Genomic DNA, 19167 nt, shown 5'->3' with positions numbered 1-19167 from the left:
TATTATCCAAAGAACCATTTTTTTTGTTGAGGCAAAATACATTGTGTAAAAGAAAATAAGATTAGGCTACTAAAAAAAGTGACCAACAGTTCTAGGAACAGGATAGACAAGGTATAATACATCAGAAATTAAAGCTTTCAACAATCATATCAAGCTGGAGTAACAGCAACAGAACCAATAAATCTCTTATATTGTTTCATATATCACCTCACAACTTTATACAGCCTCCTCAACAATGGAAACATTTCAAAATGTGCATACGTTTGGGTGGTATGGTGGTGCAATGGTAGAGTTACTGCCTTACAATGCCAGAGACCCGGGTTCGATCCCAACAACGGGTTCTGTCTGTATGGAGTTTGTACGTTCTCCCTATGACTGCGTGGGTTTTCTCCAGGTGCTCCGAGGATATAATGGGGATATAATGTTGGTCGGCGGGGACTCGGTGGGCCGAATGGCCTGTTTCTGCGCTGTATCTCTAAATTAAAAACTAAACTAAGTTAACAACCAATGCACAAAAGATATTTATCCTGATTTTAACTTATCCCGATTTGGTTTTCTTCCACATTCCAAAGACGTGCGGGTTTGTAGGTTAATTGGTCTTAAATTGCCCCTAGTGTGTAGGGAGTGGATGCGAATGTGGGATAAACATAGAGCTAGTGTGAACAGGTGATCTGTGGTCAGCATGGACTTGGTGGGCTAACCACAGATCACCCATTTACGTGCTGTATCTCTAAGGTTTGAGCATTAAATCAGGGCAGAACTTACATAGTAAATGGAAGAGCTCTGGAGAGTGTTGTAGGACAGAAAGATCTGGAAGTCTCCTAAATTGGTGAGTCAGGTGCTCAGGTTGGTGAAAGCGGTGTTTGGCTCGCTTGTCTTCAGTGAGTTCAAAAATTTGGGACATGCAGCTTCTGGTACTGTGTGCAATTCTGATTGCTCAGCTATAGGAAGGATGCTACTAAGTTGGAAAGCATGCAGAAGAGATTCACCAGGAAGTTACCTGGACTTGTGAGCTGTGGGGTAAGGCTGGGATAGGCTGGGACATTTTATTTGGACTACCGGAGGCCAAATGGTGTACAAGATCCTGACGTTTACAAGATCACGAGAGGCATGGATAACACGAACATTTACAATCTTTTTCTCAGGTTAGAGGATAGAGGACTTTGAAAGTAGAGGACACAGATTTAAGTTGAGAAGGGAGAGATTTACGAGGGACCTCGGAGGCAACCTTTTCACTCAGAGGGTAGTCTGTATCTGGAATGAGTTGCTGGAGGAATATATTGGAAAAGACAACCATATAAATTACTAGACCAAACCTCTCCTGCATTGGTGCAGCACCCTCTCCTCCCTCCTTCCCCCACTCCCTCTTCCCCCTCCCACCTCCCCTCCTCTCCCACTCCATCCCCCTCAACCCCCCTTATCCTCCCTCCTCTCCCCTCCCTCCCTCCCTCCCTCCCCCCTCCCCCCCTCCCTAGGAGATAGATTTAAACTTTAAAATGTGAATAACTTTAAAAATATAACACCGATTTCAATTAAACTTCTTCCATTAGCACCAAAGGGATGACAGTGAGTAAGGTGGGCCTAAAATTGTTGCGCTACCGTGTACCGTTTTGGCTTTAGTTCAGGAACAAACAATCAAATGAGAGTTTTATAGATGACTTTCAAAAGATATTTGGACACATATATGGATAGGAAGGGTTTAGAGGGATGTGGACTAAATGCACACAAATGGCCCAGAATGCCAATTTGGTCAACATGGACAAAGCGGGCTGAAAGGCCGGTTTCCTTGCTGAATAGCTCTATACAGAGCTGGAATTATATGGGGGCAACTACATTTACCCATACATACATTTCAATACATAGGTAAAGATCAAAATTTGTTTCAAGAGGAGTTAACATTTCCATGACATGAAACCACAGAAAGATAAAAAGCAAAAGAGATAGCAGATTAGATTAGTCCAGTTTATTTTTGAGAGTTGCTATTAAATCTCCTATTTTTACTGTTTTGGGTTATCCCTTACAGATCACAATTCTTTGTGGCAAAACAAATCTTACATATTGCCTCTGGTTCTTAACTTCGTGCACTTTAGAATTGGAAACAGATTAATTTTATTTATGTTATCAAAACCATTTATGAATTTGATCCACTAATAATCTTTCAACCTTCTCTGGTCTAAGGATTAAGATTGCTCTGAGAACTACTTAGACTCAACGGACCAAATGGCCTCTTTCTATGTTGTAAGGAAATAAAGTATGGAAATATAAGACAGACTCTAATTGTTCCACCTCACCAAAGCCCCCATTCTTGGCATCCTTCCAGAATCTTTATGCTCTTTTTTTAAGGCCTTGACATCCATTCTTAAATGCAGCACACAGAATTGAACAACATCCTTTGGCTGGAGTATAAGCAATGCTTGATACTGCCTTAACATAATGTCCTGGCTTTTGTATTATATTGTTCTGTTAATAAAACTAATGATCACATTTGCCTTTTTAATTAGTTACTCAATTTCCCATACTAATACATAGTTAAACATACATCTGTTAGATTCTATGTTTTTCACCTCACTAAAAACAGAACCATTTAATACATTAAAGCTTCTCTTCACCTTTCCTGTTTAAACTTATCACCACAAAAGCTTTTACTTTAAATTTAATCTGTAATGCCAGTGAACTTCACAAGCTTACCTTTGCCTTAGGGAAACTTGTCACTGTTCTCTTTTTTCTTTTGATACATTTCTGAGTTTCACATGTTCTGCAAACTTTGAAATTCTGTCCTGTTTATCCCTGTCTAGGTCATTAATATATATTTTAAAAGGCAACGATCCTAACAATGACTCCTGGCTAACATCATTGAAAACTTGCCCTAAGTCTGAAAGACAACTATCAACACTACTCTTAGCTTTCTGTCCCTTGGAAAATGTTATTTCTCGACAATCAATGCACCTCTTAAGTCTGTCAGTTGTAATTTTCCTTACGTCTATTATGTGGTATTGTCAAATGCCTTTTGAAAATTCATATACATAACAACCGCACTATCCTCATCAACCTTCTCCATTACTTCATCAAAGAATCCAATTGAATTTGTCATACCCAAACAGCCCATGGCAAATCTATGCTGGCTTTCATTTATTATCTCATAATGTGCAGTATAGATATCTGTGTTGGGAATTCTCCTTCTGCCAATCCCTTCTGAACAGATAAATTACAATTTTTTCTGCCTGTCTTGTACAATGTTTATGCAACAGCCGCTATGGATTTAGGGCATCCCAAGTGTTTTACTAGCATCCTAGCTCCTTTAAGTTATGGTTTCTGCTGTAATGAAGAAAAAGACAGGATTCGAACTGAACACAGCAAAGTTCCAAAACATCAATGTCACTATCCTAAAACTGGACCATCCATGCATGAATCTATTTTCTGTTCTCCCCACCCCCTAAACAGTTAATGATTTTGGTACCACATGAGAAAAAGACCATAAGACACATGAGCAGAATTAGGCCATTTGGCCTATCAACTCTACTCTGCCAATTGATCATGGCGGATGTAGCTTTGAACTTGCCTTCACCAATTTCTGTGTCCTCTTGATCGGCTGTATTGATTTAAATTTACATTTCAGTTTGGAACGTTACATATGTTCAAAATGTATATCTGAGTATGTTGAAAATTTGCTTCCTTTTGTTTCTTGCAGTGTAAATGTTACAATGGTTTTCAGATTTGTTTCCACTTGACTTATGTGGGGAAGACCACAGCCTTGTTATTGAAAAAGCAGATTGGGTACTGGTGAAACATGCAATTGAAAACGCAGCCGCCACAGAGTCGTGATAATGACCATTTCAAGTTTGTTATGTGTCATCTCTAAAATTTGGCATGAAACTTCCAGTTGCGGGTTATAGAGGCATAGAGTGATACAGAGTGGCCAACATGCCCCAGCTACACTAGTTCCACCTGCCCACGTTTGGTCCAACCCATCGAAAGCTGTACTATCCATGTACCTGACTGTTTCTTAAATGTTGGGATAATCCCTGCCTCAACTACCTCCCTTTGGCACCTTGTTCCATACCCCCACCACCCTTTGTGTGAAAAAGGTACCCCTCAGATTCCTATTAAATCTTTTCCCCTTCACCTTAAACCTATGTCCTCTCGTCCTCGATTCGCCTACTCTGGGCAAGTCTCTGTTGTGGGTGTACTTTTGTAGAGGTCTCTGCATCAAATTTGAATCAAACTCTAATAATTTGCATGACATTTTTTTTGGAGTGCTGTTGAAGAGAATTAGGCCCAATTGTTCCAGCAGTGGCCATTGTTAGACATTACTGGAACAGCTTGGTCTTTGCAGCGCAGTGATGGATGGGGAGCCCACTAAAGTAAGTTCCATATTTGGTCTTTTGAACTTTGTCACCAACCTGAGTACTAATCCTTCGCTGATTTTCTTCCCTAAACATCCTACACCACAATCTTCAAGGACAGTGAGCCCCCACACCCCCTCCAACCCCCATGCATCCTATGGTCTCGGTTCCCCCCCTGCAATCTGCTTAACTTCCCAACAACCCCCGGTGACCAGTTTCCCCAATCCCCCATGACCTATCTCCACATTGACCCTCTCATTAGCTGAGGATCCTGACATGGACCTTCCAGGTTGACTGCATGGGTTGCATGCATGGCTTTGTAGAGGATTCCAAGTTGGAAATGAATTAAACTGCAATTTCTTGCATGACACATCTGGAAGTCCTGATCTACAACCATCATTCACCTCCACTGGCTATCATCTTGATCACTCAATGGGGCAATAACTTGATTATGCCTTATGCACTGGCTACCTATTTGATTACTATTCCAAACCTCTAATCCTGATTGGGCCTATGACTATCAGCCCTTTGCCCACCCACAACTTTCCCCTCCTCCTTCCCAGATCTCCCTCTATCTTCCTGTCTCCACCTATATCCTTCCTTTGTCCCACCCCCGACATCAGTCTGAAGAAGGGTCTCGACCCGAAACGTCACCCATTCCTTCTCTCCCGAGATGCTGCCTGACCTGCTGAGTTACTCCAGCATTTTGTGAATAAATCGATTTGTACCAGCATCTGCAGTTATTTTCTTATACTCCTCACCCCACTTGGACACAGCCAAAATCCTGTGTCTGAGTGAATAAAGTGAGATCTCATGTCCTTTTGAATGCTACTGAAGTCTGCTGTCACCGTTGCAGCCACCGTGCACATCCTTTACACCAAACTACAATTGTAGCCCACAGCAGCAGAACTCGATGAGCTGCTGTCTCACGGCTTCAGTGACTTGCTCCTTTTTAAGTGACTTAATCCTGATCTCGAGCGTTATCTGTGCAGTGTTTGTACAATCTCTGTGTGACTGCATAGGTTTAGCCCAGGTGCCCCTCTATCCTCCCGCACCAGAGTAATCTGGAAAATTAAGTAGTTGTAAATTATCTCAACCGCGTAGATGAGGGATAAAATCTGGGGAGAATTGATGAGAATCTTGGGGATAATAAAATGGGTATAGTTGAGGATGAATGTGAATTGCTTGTGGTAGGTGTGAAAGGTCTGTTTCTAGACTTTATGATGGTGACACGTGACATGTGGAAGCTCAATTAAACAGTCAGTCTTAGTGGATCCAAGAAGGATATTTCGCTGCGGCTTTTTCAACTAGTCCAAGCGATCACATTTTGACCTTGTTCATGTTCTTGGTTAGGCTTCAGTTACTATCAGCAACTTTTGGTGATATTGAAACGGTGGAAGCAGTTGAAGATAAGGGGCATCAAATAAATTCCCGCTTTGAAGCATTTCAGTTATCAAGGTGGACTCAAAGATTTGGCAATTTACATTTTAGAAATATTGCCTTACAGTGAAATATATATAAGCAGAAAATGTTGGTGTTTCTCAGCAAGATCAGGGAGCATCCATAAAGACTAAATGACCTGCAGCACAGGTGGTGCAGTCGTAGAGTTGCTGCCTTACTGCGGCAGAGAGCCGGATTCGATCCTGACTGTGGATGCAGTCTGTATGGAGTTTATACCTTCTACCTGTGACCGTGTGGGGTTTTTTCCGTGTGCTCCAGTTTCCTCCCACATTACAAAGATGTGCAGGTTTGTATTTAAATTGGCTTTTGTAAATTGTCCTAGTGTGTAGGATAGAACTAATGTACGGTTGATCTCTGGTTGGTGTGGACTCATGGGCTGAAAGGCCTGTTTCCATGCTGAATCTTTAAACTAAAACTAAACTAAAACTAAACTCTATCAGAATTCTGCTTGAGCAGTGATTTGGCTGAGGTTTACAGGATGGTGAAAAAAAATAGAATGTGTCTGTTCAGCTTTTTGTCTAACTGAATAGATATGGGGGCATCACAATCTTCAAGTTATTTATTACACTTGGAAGGAGCTCAATATCATGTTGCTCCATTCCCAAAGAAGAGTGCATATAAATGTATTATTATATAATGAAAATGCTGCTGCCTTCTGTTGTGCTCACAGAATTGCTGAATTTCTTCAAGCTGCAGCTGTACTTACTGCTGACTGAAATTGAGATAATCTCCTACAAGAGGAAAGCCCCATATACCATTAAACATGGCTGACGTGGTTTCCTGAACATATTCATATCACCTAGAGGATCAAAGAAGAAACGTAGCAATTTTCTTTTTCTCATAAATGCACTGGGTTTTTTTTGTGGGGTATTTTTAGATTTCCTGGGTTATGTGACTTTCTAGGACTGAAGTGTGAAACAAATTCAGACTTGCAGAAACAAAGAAATGCAGATGCTAGTTTATACCTACAATAGACACAAAAATGCTGGGGTAACTCAGGCCGCATGTCTGGAGATAAAAGATAGGTGACATTTTGAGTCAGCGCCCTTCTTCAGACTCCTGCACCTTTAATGACCTCTGGTAATTCCAAAGGCCGTGAGTGTGTTTCTATAATGTAGGAACCACAGCAGCCAACTTGAACACAGATAGTCCACAAAATGTTGGTGATCAGATAATCTTGTTATTAAATGAATTTCACTGAGGGATACATTTTGGTCAAGGCATGGGGGAGGCCTTCCCAGCTTATCTTACAAGAAATATTATCAGAAATGTATTGCCTATTCAGAATATCAGAAGTTGCTTATGTGTATGTCTCTACTACATGGGATATCAATCCAGATTCCATGCTCGAGAATTGAACTTTTTGGAGATTTCCACCTCTGACGCATGGCTGTTTCCCATTATATGTTTACTATGATGTTTCCGAGAGGCTGGGTGGATCAATTACATTTTTGTGTCCTTATCAGTGCTTTGGTTGGGGATCCATTGAGACACATGCATCTTGCTTCAACATGAAACACCTTTGCAGATTGTCAGCTCGATGTTGATTGACCTATAACTAAAATCCTGCTACAGTGGAGGTAAAGCAATCAATAGTAGCTTTACCTATACAAAAGGCTAAAGGCTCTATAATATTCAGTATTCTGATAATACTCTGAACTTGGGCTTTCCTAAACAGATTAACACCAGATCTGATCAACAGCTTGATCGTGAGTTTTTGAATCTTTCTTCCTCTTCTCTGCATGTACTATCCTTGCTTCCTCTGGATAAAAACCATATTTTATGCTTCACCGACACATTCTCATTAGAAGTTGCAGAACTAATCGAGAACACTTATTTGTCATGATGCAAATTTACTATTTATAACAAACATCGAGGGAAAACAGCCCATCGAATAATGCCATATTACACTAGAGCTCATTGAATCTTTTGCCAGTCAAGGATAATACGTTCTTTAACTGTTCTTCTTTACCAGAGAGCAGTTTCTGTATGGCACCTCACTTGACAGCGATCCCTGTGGACCAGGGCCATGTACATTTCTGGACATCAAATGGAACCTACCTTAGATTACCTCACCTTCCACCCCACCAGTGAGCGTATCCAACAAATCATCCGCCAACATTTCCGTCACCTACAACGGGACCCCACCACTGGCCATATCTTCCCATCCCCTCCCCTTTCTGCGTTCCGCAGAGACCATTCCCTCCGTAACTCCCTGGTCCACTCGTCCCTTCCTACCCAAACCACCCCATCCCCGGGCACTTTCCCCTGCAACCGAACGAGATGCAACACCTGTCCCTTTACCTCCTCCCTCAACTCCATCCAAGCACCCAAACAGTCTTTCCAGGTGAGACAGTGGTTTACCTGCACCTCCTCCAACCTCATCGATTGCATCCGCTGCTCCAGATGTCAACTTATTTACATCGGCGAAACCAAACGCACGCTCGGCGATCGCTTCGCTCAACACCTGCGCTCGGTCCGCGTTGACCAAACTGATCTCCCGGTGGCCGAGCACTTCAACTCCCCCTCCCATTCCCAGTCTGACCTTTCTGTCATGGGCTTCCTCCAGTGCCATAGTGAGGCCCACTGGAAATTGGAGGAACAGCACCTCATATTTCGCCTGGGCAGCTTGCAGCCCAGTGGTATGAACATCGGCTTCTCCAACTTTAGATAGTTCCTCTGTCCCTCTCTTCCCCTCCTCCTTCCCAGATCTCCCTCTATCTTCCTGTCTCCACCTAGAAGGGACTCGACCCGAAATGTCGCCCATTCCTTCTCTCCTGAGATGCTGCCTGACCTGCTCAATTACTCCAGCATTTTGTGAATAAATACCTTAGATTATCCAGTTCACAGCCAGTTTGATAAAGCTTTCTACATGGATACAGGATGTTGAGGTAAATTTACACAATTAAATATTCTTATTGAAACCTTTACGTGAAGGGGACAAATTTGACATTAATAACAGACTGATGAAGTAACTTGGTTTCTCGATGGAGACAGAAGACGATGCGGATGCTGGAATTTGGAGCCAAAACAAACTGCTGGAGGAACTCAGCACGTCAGACAGCATCGGTGGAGGAAAAGGGATAGTCGACATCTCGAGTTATGAACCTGCATCAGGACTGACAGTTTGGAGAAAAGATAGCCAGTATTTAAAAAAAATGAGAGGCTGGGATGACACAGGGACTGTGTGATAAAAGGACATGGTGGCACAGCGGTAGAGTTGCTGCCTTACAGCGAATGCAGCGCCGGAGACCCGGGTTCGATCCCGACTACGGGTGCTGTCTGTAAGGAGTTTGTATGTTCTCCACGTGGGTTTTCTCCGAGATCTTCGGTTTCCTCCCACACTCCAAAGACGTACAGGTTTATAGGTTAATTGGCTTGGTAAATGTAAACATTGTCCCTAGTGGGTGTTGGATAGTGTTAATATGCGGGGATCGCTGATTGGCGCGGACCCAGTGGGCCAAAGGGCCTGCTTCTGCGCTGTATCTCAACACTAAAACACAAAGTGCTGGAGTAACTCAACGGGTCGGGCAGCGTCTCTGGAGAACACGAACAGGTGATGTTTTGGGTCGGGACCTTTCTTCAATAACATCACCTATCCATGTTCTCCAGAGATGCTGTCTGACCTGCTGAGTTACTCCAACACTTTGCGCCCTTTTATGTAAATCAGCATCTGCAGTTCCTTGATTTCGCTGGTTGGTGATAGATAGAATAAGGTGAGGTGTGAAATGATGAATAGATGCAGTCAGGTAGGGAGGGGAAGGGGTTAAGAGGCAGAGGCTGGTGATGGGTGTAAACAGATAAGAACAACACAAATAACAATAGGCAGATGGAGCAGGTGGGTGTAGGGAGGGGGAAAGTGGAGACAGAGACTGAAAGATAAGGAAGGGATGATGGGCAGGTGTAACTCTCTTCAACAATTAGCAGATGGACCAGGTAGGGGTGGGAAGGGGGGAGGTAAAGACAGAGGCTGAAAGATAAGGAAGGGATGATGGGCAGGTGCACTCTGTTTCTCTATGCTATTATAACTGCTGAGTATTTCTATTGTTTGATTTTTTTAACCATGTACATACCTATTTTAGGAGCAGAGTTTAGTCAATCACAGCAACCATGCACCATGTTTAGTGCTACCATCATGGGAAGTGATCTATAATTGATTAACAAATTAATCAGGTGAGAAATAGGTGGCAGAGTGGCACAGCTGGGAAAGCTGCTGGCTCATCGCTCCAGTCCTGGCCTGTGGAGTTTGCACCTTCTTCCCGTGACTGTGCAGTTTCCCCCCAGGTGTGCAGGTTTCCTCCCAAGCTACAAAGATGCGTGCCTTGGCCGTCTCACCAGTCACTATGAATTGCCTCAAGTGTATAGTTGAATGACAGAATCTGAGCGGAGTTAATAGAAATATAGGAAAAACAGGTTACGGAGAAAATCTTTGAGGAATGGAACTGGCCTGCGAACCAGCATTAACTCAATGAGCTGAACTGCCTTCTCTTTATGTCGTAAGGAAAAATAGTTTAAAAAAAGTAGAAAACAAGCTGCATACATTCCATAAAGTGACACCGATGAGGTTTATTGGAACAAATGTCATACAAAGAAATTAGACACAAAGGATGGTCAGAAGGGAAATAGAAATAATGCATATAAACTAAATGCAAAATATGGCAAAGAAATAGAACACAATATATTTATACTTTTTTTCAATGCCGTGTACGTGAAAAATTAGTTAGCTCTGCGCTTGAAAGCTCTTAAGGATAGCGGAGTCAGGGGGTATGGGGAGAAGGCAGGAACGGGGTACTGATTAAGAATGATCAGCCATGATCACATTGAATGGCGGTGCTGGCTCGAAGGGCCGAATGGCCTTCTCCTGCACCTATTTTCTATTGTCTATTGTCTATTGAATGCATCAGTTTCCAGGGCATATCATGACTTGCTGGAAATGTGGCAAGATAGTTTTAGTTGTGAATCATGCTGGTGCCGAAAATGTGTTTTCCAACTCAATTGAGCACAAAATGATGTAATTCCCCATAGAACTCTACTTTAATGCCCAGAAAAGTTGGTCACATTGTTCAGAGATGTCTGTCACGTGCCATTCTTAGAATAAATGTGACTTTGTAATGTTTCTCTCTCAGTAGATGCTGGTCTTGCAATCAAATTTCACTTAGGTAGGTTCTGATACCATCACTGTCAACATTACCCCACGATCCCTCATCCTGCCCATGGTGCTATCTGCTATCCTCACAAGGAAAAATGAAAAGGCCAACTGCTCCAATGTAACCCCGCATATACAGCTCTCCAATTATCTACTAATTCACTGATTTATTCCTGACTCCGAACCTTTTCTCCTTAATTAATCCCCTCACCTCCTCACATCTACCCCTCAGCTCCCAATCTCGACTGTGATTCCCAACTCCTTGATGACTCCACAATTCTCTCCTTGCCCCCTGAATCTGACTTAAGGGAAGCTTCAACCACTGGTCCTCTCTCCTTTAACACTTTAACACCTGTAACTAACCAGATGCACTGACCTCATATTTCTTCATATTATATTTTACCTGCCATTTGTTTGCCCAGTCCGTTACCCACTCTGAAACTTCTCTTCATCCTTCTCAAAGCTTACACTGTCATTTAGGTTTGTAGATTAGGCACATTTGAATACAGTACACCTTCGCTGTAATAGGCCACAGGAGCGGGGGGTGGGGGGGGGGGGGGGGGGTGGTGTCCATTGCTGCTGATTGTCAGCTATATCCGAATGAGCGGGGTAAAGTGTAACACAAAGCCGGGAAAGAAGAAATACAGCATGGCGAGGTGGGTGGAGATGGGGTTAAACAAGCGGAAGTTCACAGACCGGAGAGCTTCAGAGCCCCGGCCCCACGCATGGTGTGCTAGAGACAGGCGCCGCCTTCATGCTGCTCCCTGTCTCTGCTTCTGCAACCAGAAGCATGTCACATGGCGCCAGCTCTTTGGGTAAATGGCGGACGTGAGGGAGATGGTGCAATGGGAGCCTCAGTCCACTATAACTGAAATCTGTTATATAGTGGACCGTTATTGCGAGCGTTTACTGTACATTACATTTATTGCTCTCATCCAAATTAATTTTAGAAATTGTGAACAGCTGGAGTCTTAGCATTGTTTCCTGCACAACCCGACTCTTTACAATCTGAAAATAACCTGATATTCCTCTTCTCTATTTTTTGTTCATTTATTAATTCTCAATCCTGGTCTTTGTTTTCCCAATACTAGGTGCCGACAGTCATTGAGACTCAATTTTGCTCAACATTCCCATGTGTGGCATCTTATCCAAATATGTCAAATGAGCTAGTTTGCTGTTATCAATTCTGCTAAGAATTTCTTCAAACACCCCAACATGTCACCACTGGTTTATATGATTTTGTGAACTATTTGCATGTCAGGCATATATTACCTAGGAGTTAGTGGTTATAGATTTAAATTCCTGTGGGGTATCTTCACTGTTGAGAGAAGATGAATACGGAATTAACCACAGAGAATGCACACAATCAGCACTATTTGCATATCTATGTTCAAGGAATTTATACTGCATATGCGTAACATTAATACCCATTAAATATATTGTGCACAAATCTCAGATGGATTTACACAGTGCTCCATCTGCTTTTCTGTACACCCCAATCCCACCAGTAACTTTATACAATGGCATTGACACGGCACAAGAAAAATCTTCTGAATTTAAATCATGGACTAAAAATAATGTGCATTACTCCTCCTTATTGTGCAAACTTATAATATTCTGGAAATAAAAAGTGATTTATGTACCTCTTTAAAGAGAGAAAAAAACCGTGTCTGCCTTTCCTTGCACTTTGTTATCTGCAAATAAACCCTCTCAGTCTGTATAACAATTGTTGAACCATTGGCTATCTTCTATAAATGAAGGATTAATTTCCTTGACACTGTTTTCAGCAACCCTACAGAGAGATCAAATGAATATAAAAGCAATGTAAGGTTTGTTTTCTATTCTTTTCAAACACTTTAATTTATTAGTTGTAACAATAATGAAAGTAGCAAGAAACTTGAAAGCCAAAAGCAACCAATCAGGTAAAGGAAGTCTGTGCACTTGCCAAGTAGCCTTAGGTTACTGGTAAAAAAACAGAATAAGCAGCAAAATACTTGACACAGTTAATGAAAAATTGTGGTCAGGCATTTTCATTGCCTTCCCAACCCAATTTTATTTTCTACATGAAAGCTAATCAAAAGGTAAATATTTCCGCAACTTCCAGAACACACTGTTGATAAAAAGCTTGTCAAATTCCTGCCAGGTGATTCGCAAAATTATGATGAATGTCTTTATCAATGAAAATGTGCTTAAACATAGATGTCAGCTGTTGATGTCCACATTTAACTGCTCAGTTATGCCTTCTGAACTGTATAATCTACCTGTGTTGCCACCTGCATGGATTCTTGGGATTTTCATACTGTGGGCCTTTTGTTCCTCAGGAGTAGGCCATTCGGCCCTTCGAGCCAGCACTGCCATTCAATGTGATCATGGCTGATCATCCCTATCAGTACCCCATTCCTGCCCTCTCCCCTTACCCCATGACTCCGCTATCATTAAGAGCTCTGTCTAACGCTCTTTTTGAAAGCATCCAGAGAATTGGCCTCCACTGCCTTCTGAGGCAGAGAATTCCACAGATTTACAACTCTGAGTGAAAATGTTTTTCTCTCATCTCCGTTCTAAATGGCCTACCCCTTATTCTTAAACTGTGGCCCCTGGTTCTGGACTCCCCCAACATTGGGAACATGTTTCCTGCCTCTAGCGTGTCCAATCCCTTAATAATCTTATATGTTTCAATAAGATCATAGAAACATAGAAAATAGGTGCAGGAGTAGGCCATTCGGCCCTTCGAGCCTGCACCGCCATTCAATATGATCATGGCTGATCATCCAGCTCAGTAGCCTGTACCTGCCTTCTCTCCATACCCCCTGATCCCTTTAGCAAAAAGGGCCACATCTAACTCCCTCTTAAATATAGCCAATGAACTGGCCTCAACTACCTTCTGTGGCAGAGAATTCCACAGACTCACCACTCTCTGTGAAGATCCCCTCTCATCCTTCTAAATTCCAGTGTATACAAGCCCAGTCGCTCCAGTCTTTCAACATACGACAATCCCACCATTCCAGGAATTAACCTAGTGAACCTACGCTGCACTCCCTCAATAGCAAGAATAACCGTCCTCAAATTTGGAGACCAAAATTGCACAGTACTGCAGGTGTGGTCTCACTAGGGCCCTGTACAACTGCAGAACGACCTCTTTGCTTCTATACTCAACTCCTGTTTGTCATGAAGGCCAACATGCCATTAGCTTTCTTCACTGCCTTCACTGACTGATGAACAAGAACACCCAGATCTCTTTGTACTTCCCCTTTTGCTAACTAGACCCCATTCAGATAATAATCTGCCTTCCTGTTCTTACCACCAAAGTGGATAACCTCACATTTATCCACATTAAACTGCATCTGCCATGCATCTGCCCATTCACACAACCTGTCCAAGTCACCCTGCATCCTTACTAATCCCAAGCTACAGCACTTCACACATGTCAAGATAAAATTCTATTTGCCATTGCCCTGTCCATCTTGCCAATTCGTCAATATTGTTCTACACCCCAACATTATCTTTACTGTTAAAAACAATTTTAACGTCATCTGTGAGTTTTTCAAGCATATCTCCTACATTTACATTTAAATTGTTAATCTGGATAACAAACAATAAATGTCCCAGCCCCAATCCCTTTTCGATACATTGCTGGTTACAAGATTCCAAGCACAAAGGTCACATTGCACCATCATCCTCATCCACTTAGCACCAAGCCAATTTTGCACCTAATATGCCAACTTGTTCTGGATCTTTTGGACTCTAACTTTTGGACCAGTATCCCATGAGAAAACCTCTGCCGCATACAGCACGTACACCCCATCAGCCATCGCATACAGCACACAATTCTCTGCTTTGTTCTGTACCTTCACATACCTCTAGTGTCCCCCTCTCCCTGACTCTCAGTCTGATGAAGTCTTGACCCAAAAGGTTACCTATTCCTTTTCTCCAGAGATGTTGCCTGACCCGCTGTGTTACTCCAGCATTTTGTGTCTATCTTCTTTACTCAATTCTCTGACTGTTGAAAGCCAATGTCCAAAAGTGTTTTTCACCACCCTATCGATCTATGATGCCACTTTCTGGGAACTATTACTTGTACTCTTAGATCACTCTGCTATAAAACACTCCATAGAGGCCTACTTTTCTCTATAAAGGTCCAGCCCTGGTTTGACTTCTATAAATGCAACACATCTGAATTAAACTCCATTGGGCATTTCTCAGCCCACTAGGTCCAGACCCTACTGTAATTCTTGACAACCATCTTCATTATATACGACACCACCTTTTTTAGTGTCCTGTGCAAGCTTACTAATTGTGCCTTGTACATTCTCATCTAAATCATTTCCTTCCAGCAACCATTAGGCTCTTGAGCACTACACACTCCTACCACAGCATCTATGATCTACTATGTACTTTGTTATTGAAACACTGTGTACTTTGGTTTTGCAATATTATGGTCACTAATTACTGGTTATTAATTTATTATATTAATGACCATTGTATATTTATTTGTGTGTTCTTGCGTTAATAGGCCTGTTAAGCAACAGCATGTAAGAATATCATTGTTCTGTATGTGACAATTAAACTCTCTTGACTATTGAAAGTCCTTCTAGCTCACTTCTCTTGATCTATTGAGGTCATTAAACTGCTTATGAGGCTTACTTTAGTTACGAGGAACTAAACACTTGATATCCACTTCTCTCGCACCTCACACATCTTTGAGATGCCAGCTGCTTTTTTCCACCAATACCATAGAATGCAATTTTCCTGTGGACTATTACAATCCAAATGATGACATTTGGCAAGGAGCAGCTGAATCCTGGGAAAGCTTTTGACAATCTATTTTGACCACATTTTGTGCAACCAACTCCAGAATCCATCAAACCTGATTGTTAAAATATACCTTTAAATAGCAACATTAATATTGAGGGCATCATCAAGTCCGTTCAGCTTAACAGGTTGGAAAACTTGGAAAGAATAGGTTAATGCAATAGCTCTTTGCAGCAGCTCTGGCAAAACAGACATGAACACTTCTAATAAACAGCACACATATGAGGAGGCCTTGTAAGACTTGCCCACAGAGAAGGCAGCTTCTCTTCATTGAATGTCTTATTCCATGCACGAATGCAGTGAAAACCAACTTAAAGTGATAAATGTTATTTTATACTGCAAGGGGATTAGAGGATCACAATACTGGCGGGGAATGAATTTGTGGAAAAAAAGATAGAAGAAACAGGGTGCCAAATGATTCAGAATTCCTGAGGTAAATAACAAAATTGCTCAAAGTAACGTGAAATTTACCACAATCAGTCACATAAGTGACATTTTAAGTAGGCATGTCAGTGCCGGAGAAGGATCATCTTCTTAAAATACTGAAAATGAAAAATGTGTGAATAAATTGTCTGAAAACAGGCAGGAACAGGAGCAAGAAGTGCCATGGTGTATCGTCCTTCATGACATTGACCTCCATTCTGTCCATTAGTTTAACTGTAACTGGAGGTGGGGGGTGAATAGATGGGAGTGAATATTTTCGCAGCATATGCACTGATAAATGAAAATATGTTTCACATTTTATATCTGTGCAAAATATCTGCAAAATTCCTCCCTAAGCCACACAGAGATGAAGAAGATCTGACGCCATAGTAAATCATAAAATCTATATTTCTAGTGATTAACTAAGTCTAAAAAATAAGATTGACAAATGAGGAAAAACTTTTTCAGTCAGAGAGTTGTAAATCTGTGGAATTCTCTGCCTCAGAAGGCAATGGAGGCCAATTCTCTGAATGTATTCAAGAGAGAGCTAGATAGAGCTCTTAAGGGTAGCGGAGTCTGGGGGTTTGGGGAGAAGGCAGGAACGGGGTACTGATTGAGAATGATCAGCCATGATCACATTGAATGGTGGTGCTGGCTCGAGGGGCTGAATGGCCTACTCTTGCACCTATTGTCTATTGGGAACAAAAACAACTGAATCTATGGTAACATAAACATAGCACAAAAAGTAAGGAAATTTGTGTTTGGTAGATAATTTCTTTGTTGCAACAATGCTTCTTGGCAATAAATCTTATACCGTTGGAAAGCCTGTTTATTTCCCTTTTAAATGGTGCCACATTTGTAAGGAAAATGCATTTGTGGGATGAGCAGCAGAGCTGAGTATATGGGTTGCGCCCATGAAAAATTTGCCAAATCTTCTCTGCCAATGCCAAACAGCTTATTCTGCTGTTGCTATTGACTCTTGTTTTGAGCTTCTGGTACCCCCAGGTGCTGACAATCAGGTGCCTGGTTGGCACCTGATTGGCAGCATCTGTGATTGGCAGCATCTGCTACAGTGGTCAGTAGATGTCTGCTCCAAGAATCGGCATGCCACGTTTGACTGATCTGGATAGGGCCAGTGCGATAGAGCAACTTCAAGCTGGTGTTCCGCAAAACCAAGTTGCAGCATTATTTGGAGTGAGCCCTAGTACCAAAGTGAAGGCCAAGTTCCATATAACGGGGGATGTCAGAGACAGGCCGCGAAGTGGGCGTCCCAAGAAGACGACACCCGAAGAAGACCGTTTCCTCACCCTGTCAGCACTTAGGAACCGTAGGCTGTCTTCTACAGATTTGCAGTCAAGTTTTGCAGGACGATATGGCCGACGGCTCTCTGCCCAGACAATTCGGAACAGACTGCACGCAGCCGATCTCCGGTCTCATAGGGCTGCCAGGAGGCCTGCCATGACTGCCCTTCACCGTCAGGCCCGTTTGCGCTGGTGTCGGCAACACGTGCACTGGAACCTGAACATGTGGAGGAACGTTATGTTCAGCGATGAGTCCAGATTCTGCCTACGGCAGTTGGATCATAGGGTCAAAGTGTGGAGAAGACGCGGAGAACGCTATACTGATTGCTGCACCGATAGAGTAACATCTTTTGGTGGAGGCAGTGTGATGGTGTGGGTCGGCATCTCCCTCACTGGAAAAACGAGGCTTGTCATCATTGGAGGCAATCTCAATGCAGAGAGATATCGAGATGAGATTCTGCAACCAGTGGCAACACCATATCTCCACAATCTGGGACCGAACTCTATCCTCCAAGATGACAATGCTCGCCCCCACAGAGCAGGGTTTCTCAGAGACTACCTCCAGAATTTGGGAGTGGAGAGGATGGAATGGCCTGCCAGCAGTCCTGACCTCAACCCCATTGAACACTTGTGGGATCAGCTTGGGCGTGCTGTTCGTGCCAGAGTGACCAACACAACCACGTTGGCTGACTTGCGACAAATGCTGGTTGAAGAATGGGATGCCATCCCACAACAGTGTGCGACCAGGCTGGTGACCAGCATGAGGAGGAGGTGCCAGGCTGTTGTGGCTGTGTATGGTTCTTCCACACGCTACTGAGGCTCCTGTTTATTAAATGAATAAATTGTTAAATTGCCAATATGTCTTGTTTCTTCAGACTTCAATCATCCACCAAACAACACCGAACAAGAGTCAATGGCAGAATAAGCTGTTTGGCATTGGCAGAGATTTGGCAGGTTTTTCATGGGCGCAACCCACATACTCAGCTCTGCTGCTCATCCCACAAATGCATGTTCCTTACAAATGTGGCACCATTTAAAAGGGAAATAAACAGGCTTTCCAACGGTATAAGATTTATTGCCAAGAAGCATTGTTACAACAAAGAAATAATCTACCAAACACAAATTTCCTTACGTTTTGTGCTATGTTTATATGAAGTGTTCGAGGGCTTGTTTCCCTGGTTACCATATCTCTGTCAGAAATCTTTCTCTGCACTCTCGTCGGAGTAAAATTCATATCTGGCATGGACATTAAAATGGACTGTCAAAGCTCATAATAAACATTAGAAAACCAAGCAAGAGAAGGACTGGAGGGTATCTGTGACACAGTAAATCAGGATGGCATTGGGAAGGAAAATGTTCATGTCATTTGTGGGCGGAGAGAGAAATTTCACTTGAAAACAAATTGTGACAATCAGTGTTTGCAGTTCCTTAGATAGACACAAATAGCTGGAGTAACGTAGCAGGTCAGACAACATCTTTGGAGAAAAGGAATAGGTGGCATTTCAGGTCGAGACCTTCTTCAGGCAGCAATTCCTTATTAACTATCGTAGCTTGTTAAATAAATCTATGAAAATAAAAGGCAGCGTGTCCATTTGTCTTTCTGCATGTACTGGATTATGTTTGGAACTCTACATAGTGGACCAGCAATTCTGTACTGGAACCCACCTGATCTTCCGTCCTTTTA

At 42.5% G+C, this 19167-nt stretch overlaps 1 protein-coding gene across 6 annotated transcripts in view; it reads right to left on the bottom strand.

Annotated features, from left to right (window-relative positions):
* Window positions 1-19167, bottom strand: part of LOC144591992 (guanine nucleotide-binding protein G(I)/G(S)/G(O) subunit gamma-7-like) — a 231934-nt gene that overhangs the window by 12465 nt on the left and 200302 nt on the right. The gene's annotated exons all lie outside the window — the stretch shown is intronic.

The sequence above is a fragment of the Rhinoraja longicauda genome, chromosome 3 (assembly GCF_053455715.1).
Source record: "Rhinoraja longicauda isolate Sanriku21f chromosome 3, sRhiLon1.1, whole genome shotgun sequence".
NCBI classification, from domain to species: Eukaryota; Metazoa; Chordata; class Chondrichthyes; order Rajiformes; family Arhynchobatidae; genus Rhinoraja; species Rhinoraja longicauda.
The sequence above is the reverse complement of the archived record's forward strand: the minus strand, read 5'-3'. Positions and strand labels throughout refer to the sequence as shown.